This window comes from Trichomycterus rosablanca, chromosome 9 (assembly GCF_030014385.1).
Source record: "Trichomycterus rosablanca isolate fTriRos1 chromosome 9, fTriRos1.hap1, whole genome shotgun sequence".
NCBI lineage: Eukaryota > Metazoa > Chordata > Actinopteri > Siluriformes > Trichomycteridae > Trichomycterus > Trichomycterus rosablanca.
In genome coordinates this window covers 9890624-9897622 of record NC_085996.1, presented here as the reverse complement: position 1 = coordinate 9897622, position 6999 = coordinate 9890624, and positions in this window count along the sequence as shown.

Here is a 6999-nt window from a genome sequence, read left to right as displayed (position 1 = left end):
AGCCAGTTTAAAATTACCACCAGAGTTCGATCAATCCTCCATCCAGGCCATCATGACAATGATAAATCTGCCATAGTGGCCAAGACATCTAAGTAGTATTGGGCATGAGGAGTTTACAGGTTGAGTGCAGTCTCATAGGGTTCCTACAGAACACCTGAGTTCACATTTATTTGATGATGTTAAAACAGGAATGTCATTCACTTATTAAATAGTAACAGGGTGTATAAAGTGCATTACATAGGTACCACAATCATTGTGTTTTTTACAGATCTGAAGATAAGTATTAGGAAATTAAGAGGGAAGAAAATAAATGGGAAAAATATAATAGGGAAGGGCACATATACAATGTGTGGGAAACATGTTGTTATACTCTGTATACAGTGAAGAGGAATCAAATTCAAAGATTCTAACCCCCGTTGCCCCAATTCAGATTACAACTTTAAGGTTGTCTAGTAGTAAGTACTTTGCCCTTAACATACAACGACCAGGCATAACATTATAACCACTGACAGTCTGACAGGTGAAGTGAATAACACTGATTATCTCTTCATCACGGCACCTGTTAGTGGGTGGGATATATTAGGCAGCAAGTGAACATTTTATCCTCAAAGTTGATGTGTTAGAAGCAGGAAAAATGTGACGGCTAGACGACTGGGTCAGAGCATCTTCAAAACTGCAGCTCTTGGGGTGTTCCCGATGTGCAGTGGTCAGTATGTATTAAAAGTGTTCCAAGGAAGGAACAGTGGTAAACCGGCGACAGGGTCATGGGCGGCCAAGACTCATTGATGCACGTGGGGAGCGAAGGCTGGCTCATGTGTTCCGATCCAACAGACGAGCTACTGTAGCTCAGATTGCTGAAGAATTTAATGCTGGTTCTGATAGAAAGGTGTCAGAATACACAGTGCATCACAGTTTGTTGCGTATGGGGCTACATAGCCAGTCCATTAGAAAGGTGGTCATAATGTTATGCCGCATCGGTGTATAAAAGAACATATAAAAGAAGTCTCCCTCTTTTTAATATTTGATTAAGTTAATTCACTTAACACGTTTGATGCCATGCCTTTATTTTCTAACCCTAACCCTAGTTTGTTACCCAGGGAAATGAATTTTGTAGTACTTCAAATCAGCAAACAAAGCAAACAAAACATTCAGTGCTTGTATTTGCAAATTGAATAACTTCAAAAATAATATTAATTCATTCAATAAATTCTTGGATCAATTAGCAATTGAATGCCCATCACTGCTTTTAAGGCTTGACTATAGGAGGTTCAGCAAAGTTTAAAGTTCCCTGAACTCAGGTCGAATGTTTGTACGTACCATTACTAAAACTGAAAAGAGACCCTATAATGAAGATGCAGTCACCTCAGCCCTTTTTTTTTGGAAGATTCCAAAGACGTCAGCACTGTTGATTGTGTCTGGTTCTAAGGAAACTTTGTATATGATCTGATTGTAAAACTTGTACATTTTATTTATATTCTTCAGTTTTCTCTTCTTTTTTTTTACACCTTTCTTCCTCTCTGTAGTGAGCTCTGATTTCATTTTTATTAAATAAATGCACTATATTTTTCTATCTCACAAATGCTTAGTTCACCCGGATGTACATAATTTCTCATTTAGGACCAAAGACGGACGATAGGTTTCCATTTCAGTGGTTCTTAGTTTCAGTTTTGATGATTTTGTCTTTCGTTTAGGTTAAAATGTACAGTAAATGAAGTGTTGATTTATTATTTATGGAAGGAAGGAGATGATTCATCGGTCGACAAAGTATTTTCCCCCCAACTGTAGATCTGTAACATTATTATTATGAGTTTTGTTTCTTGTTTCATAGTTTATTTCCTTTTTTCTTTGTAACCTTTGTAATAGACTGTACATATATTTTTGGAAATATAATGCAATCTCTATAAAAAAAAAGTGTGGGTTTGAATTTATTCAAGAATGGGGCACGTGAGCGTCGGAACTGGACCATGGAGCAATGGAAGAAGGTGACCTGGTCTGATGAATCACATCTTCTTTTACATCACGTGGATGGCCAGGTGTGTGTGTGCATCGCTTACCTGGGGAACACATGGCACCAGGATGCACTATGGGAGGAAGGCAAGCCGGCAGAGGCAGTGTGATGCCTCTTGGGTCCTGGCATCCATGTTGATGTTACTTTGACACGTACCACCTACCTAAGTATTGCTGCAGACCATGTACACCCTTACATGGAAATGGTATTCCCTGACGGCTGTGGCCTCTTTCAGCAGGATAATGCACCCTGCCACAAAGCAAAAATGGTTCAGGAACGGTTTGAGGAGAACAACAACGAGTTTGAGTGTTGACTTGGCCTCCAAATTCCCCAGATCTCAATCCAATCGAGCATCTGTGGGATGTGCTGGACAAACAAGTCCGATCCATGGAGGCCCCACCTCACAACATACAGCAGTCAAAGGATCTGCTGCTAACATCTTGGTACCAGATACCACAGCACACCTTCATGGGTCTAGTGGAGTCCATGCCTTGGCATGTCAGGGCTGTTTTGGCAGCAAAGGGGGGACATACACAATATTAGAAAGGTGGTCATAATGTTATGTCTGGTCGGTGTATATTTTACATTACAAAGTTCATGATGTCCGTCTGTTAGCAATGATATAAGCTAAAACACCTGAACTCAAACCTTAGAAAGGTTGCTCACATACTGCTGGCTATACAGTGTAACTGAACACTAATTAGAAGAATCATCCAGGCTCGGCAGTGAATATAAGTGGTGAATAAGGGGAATTGTTTGATGACCCTGGCTGACCAAGTCTGTGAGGGCGTCATTAAAAATGCATTATCTCAAACCTTGGCATGTTCATCTCGTCCCCTCTAGAATTAAAGAAGGCAGCGCTAATGGATTTATGAAGATTTTATCTCAGCAAATATTTCAATATTTATTTTATGAACTCGTAGGAATCGGGTTCCATTGGCGGCTGGAATTCACCGTGGTGTAGTGCGGTAATAAAAGCTAGCGTGCGGTCACATTCTCAACACTGCTTAATCCTTCCTGAATCCTGCATCCAGTGAGCAGTACCAGGTCATATTTGGTTCCTCTGAGGGAAATGCAAGTGCCTGAATGATCCCATGGGCCCTTCAGTGCTTCGTGGTGCTTTTTCTGATCTGCTCAAGACTGACGAGATGTACAAGATGTACACTATATGACCAAAAGTATGTGAACCCCTGACAATCAGTATGGAGTCTGGAACTGTGACTTTGAGAATTTCAGCCTGTTCAGTAAGCATCTGTAAAGACTGACTCTCAATCGACATCCTTATTCATCCTGAAAATGGTAGATAAGGTTGAGGACAGGACTCTGTGCAGGCCACTGAATTTCCCTCTCACCAAGCTTGTCAAACGTTTTCATGGACTTTGAGCGCATGGGCAGTCATGCTAAAACAGGAAAGAACCTTGCCCAGTGTTGGCACAAAGTAAAAAGATTGTTTTTCATTTTATACTAGTTAGAAATAGGTGTTGGTGTCTACATACTTTTGTCCAAATGTTGTATGCCATGACAGTCTTGGCTTCCTTCTGCAGTCTATGCAACATTGCTAGCCAGATCATTGAGCTTGAATGAAGTGTGATGGTTGCTCCAATGTGTCCACATCCCTACAGATACCTGAAATTGACTTGCATTACATTGAATTAATAGGAGAGACAAAAACACCATTCCTCCAACCTAGAAAAAGGGCTGGTACTGATTTCTTGGATGCCCGACCACAAATGGTAGGTGGACTGCTTAATTGTTGTACTTCTCAGGAACCAGTAGTTGTCTTAGATCCTGGTTAAAAATAAACTGTTGTGTTGCTGGCCAATAAACAGCAAGCTTCTTTAGTCGATAGGCTGTGTCTGAGGGAGAGGAGTCAACAGGGTTCCTCATTGCTGAGACTGCAGCTTCCAGTTGAGGCCAGTTGAGCTGCCTGCACAAAAGGGTTGATAACTGATGGTCTCTCTGTACAAGACTTGGCTCCCTGTGAGACTTCGCCTCTGGTGACTGAAAAGAAGCAGCCGGCAAAGTTAAAGAGGGGCGCGTTATACTGTAGTATCCCCTCTATATTTAGGGAATTGGAAACTAGATTGAAAGTGAACATGGTGAACAGAAGTATGTGTTAAGGTTGGCTAAGAAATACAGGAATTTACTGGATCTCTTTTCTCCCGGTCTTTGAGCCAAATAAAAGGATCATGACCCTCTGGTTTGGATAATGTGGTTCAGATTGCAGTGTCCTTTACACCAACAGGTCTCTGGGGAAAGTCTAGCAAACAGTAAGTAACCTGTAACCTCTGGCTCGAGACCAATTCACCAGTTCACTCATCCAGAGGAGGAAGGAGACATTCCACTGAGGAGCCACTCAATGAGACTAAACAAGAGGGCACCTTGCTAATATCAGAGGTCGTGAAATCACTGGACAGTGTGTATGTGTATAGCTATAGGGGTGTTGTGAACCATATCTGAATTTGGAGTTCTTTATCATAGTTGACCCAGAGAATAAAAAGCCCTGTGTGAGGGTCTATAGAGCCAGCTCCTGTCCCAACCTTTAGTAAATATTATAATATTTAATAAAATCAACGGATTTATATATACAGTATATATATATATATATAGTGACCTCTGTGTGACCTTTTTTTTTTTTTTGTTATAACTACAGCCAATCTTCTGACAAGGCTTCTCACAACACTTTGAAGTATGTCTGCAGAAATTTGTGCCCATTCAGGCAAAAAGCATTTGTATAGCTGGTCTTAATTGATGTTCCAGTTCATTCCAAAGCTGTTCAGGAGTTTCTTTAAACTTTTTTTTTCTTGTCTTAATAGAGCTTGCTTTAGTACACAGGGGCACAGTCATACTGGAACAGGAAATGACCTTCCCTTAACTGTTGCAGCAAAGTTAATAGTATATAATTTCCATTATACAATTGATTTATTATTCCAGTTAACAATTATTGTAGCTGAAACACATGAATTCAACAACTAGACGGGTGTCCCAATTTTGTTTTGAATTTATCTTAATTTACAATATAATGTGGACGTTGCATTGTCACAATTATTTACTTTAAAGAACAGATTTAAATGTTCAGAGTTGATAAAATAAGAACATTTATTAAGAAAGATGTGTTTTCATTGATAAACTACTTTTATTTAATATTGGAGTCCCACAAGGTTTAGTGTTAGGTCCTCTGCTCTTGTATATCTTTACATGACTAATATTTATTGTCAATAAAATAATAGCAGTGCCTCGGTGGCATAGTAGTAAATAAGTACATGCTAGCCCACTACCGCTGGAAACCTGGGTTCAAATCCCCAGTAGTGCTGTCAGGTGTCTACATAGTGACATACAGCTTGGAGATGACTGGGGGTGGCTGAGGGTGGCCAAGGCACCACGACGAATTGGTGTCCTGTCCAGGATGTGCTACTGCACTGAGCCCAGTAATTCCAGGCCAGCTGGACCTATCGTGACCCTGACCTGCTAATATTTTCTTTCATTCATTTCATTGACATATTTGTGAATGATTATCATTCATGATTTACTTTGCAGCTGTAGCCACAGGAAAGGAAAACCGTTGTTCCTTCAAGTCCTAAAATAATATGACCCATAGTGTTGAAACTCCAGTTTTTCATCGAGGGGTTTAATTAATTTGGTTAGTTTTACATTTTGGCAAACATGATTTATATTGCCTATAAATATTGACAAAAAAAGTTACATTTTTAATTACTACCTCTGGACAGAATAATTCGAGAACCCATCAGTCAGTGCCATTTTGATTTATCAGCATACCTGCGCAGAAATCAGACGGATGAAAGATCGTTCCTGTTCTCATTCACATCTACTTTTAAACACACTCGCTGTCGTCGGGTCACTGAATCCTCATGAGAAAAGAATCCAGCAAATAATCAGAAGGGTGCAGACAAGATCCTGGCTAGAGGTTTTTAATGCCCTTTAACTCTATGGCATGGCTTTCTAAATTCTTGGTAACGTCTCTGTGCCCAGGGCTAGTTTGAATGCAACTACTATGTAGAAAACACACAAACTGTCACGATAGGTAAAAAAAAAGCAAACAGTGAAAAGCTGTTAAACCCAAGATGTCATCGTCCACTGTCAATCAAGCTTTACATCAGCTTAGACTTACATGATGCTGAGCAAAAAAGCCCCAGCTTGTGTTTTGAGGTGCCAGTTTTAAAACAGAGTCAATTTTCCATCTTGCATTGTGATGTGAGCTTGCTTGACTATGGACAGTGTCAACCATGTCCTTGGATTGTAATGTCTAGATTACACAGATTAGGCATAACATTATGACCACCTCCCTAATATTGTGTTGGTCCCCCTATTGCTGCCAAAACAGCCCTGAAACTGTGATGCACTGTGTATTCTGACACCTTTCTATCAGAACCAGCATGAACTTCTTCAGCAATTTGAGCTACAGCAGCTCGTCTGTTGGATCGGACCACACGGGCCAGCCTTCACTCCCTACATGCATCAATGAGCCTTGACCGCCCATGACCCTGTCGCCGGTTTACCATTGTTCCTTCCTTGGACCTCTTTTGATAGATACTGACCACTGCAGACCAGGAACACCCCACAAGAGCTACAGGAGATGCTCTGACCCAGTCGTCTAGCCGTCACAATTTGGCCCTTGTCAAACTCATTCAAATCCTCACGCCCATTTTTCCTGCTTCTAACTCATCAATCTTGAGGATAAAATGTTCACTTGCTGCCTAATATATCCCACCCACTAACAGGTGCCGTGATTAAGAGATAATCAGTGTTATTCACTTCTCTTGCTTTTTTTGCATTTTCTTTTTTTTTTTTTTGCTTTTCTTTGCATTTTATTGTTATTATTTTTTTGCATAAATTTTTTGCCTGTTTTGCATTTTCTTTCTTTTTTTGCATTTTTTTGCTTTTTCTTTGCTTTTTCTTTGCATTTTATTTTTATTATTTTTATTTTTTATTTTTTGCTTTTTTTTTTATTTTACCTACAGTCATGTATATGC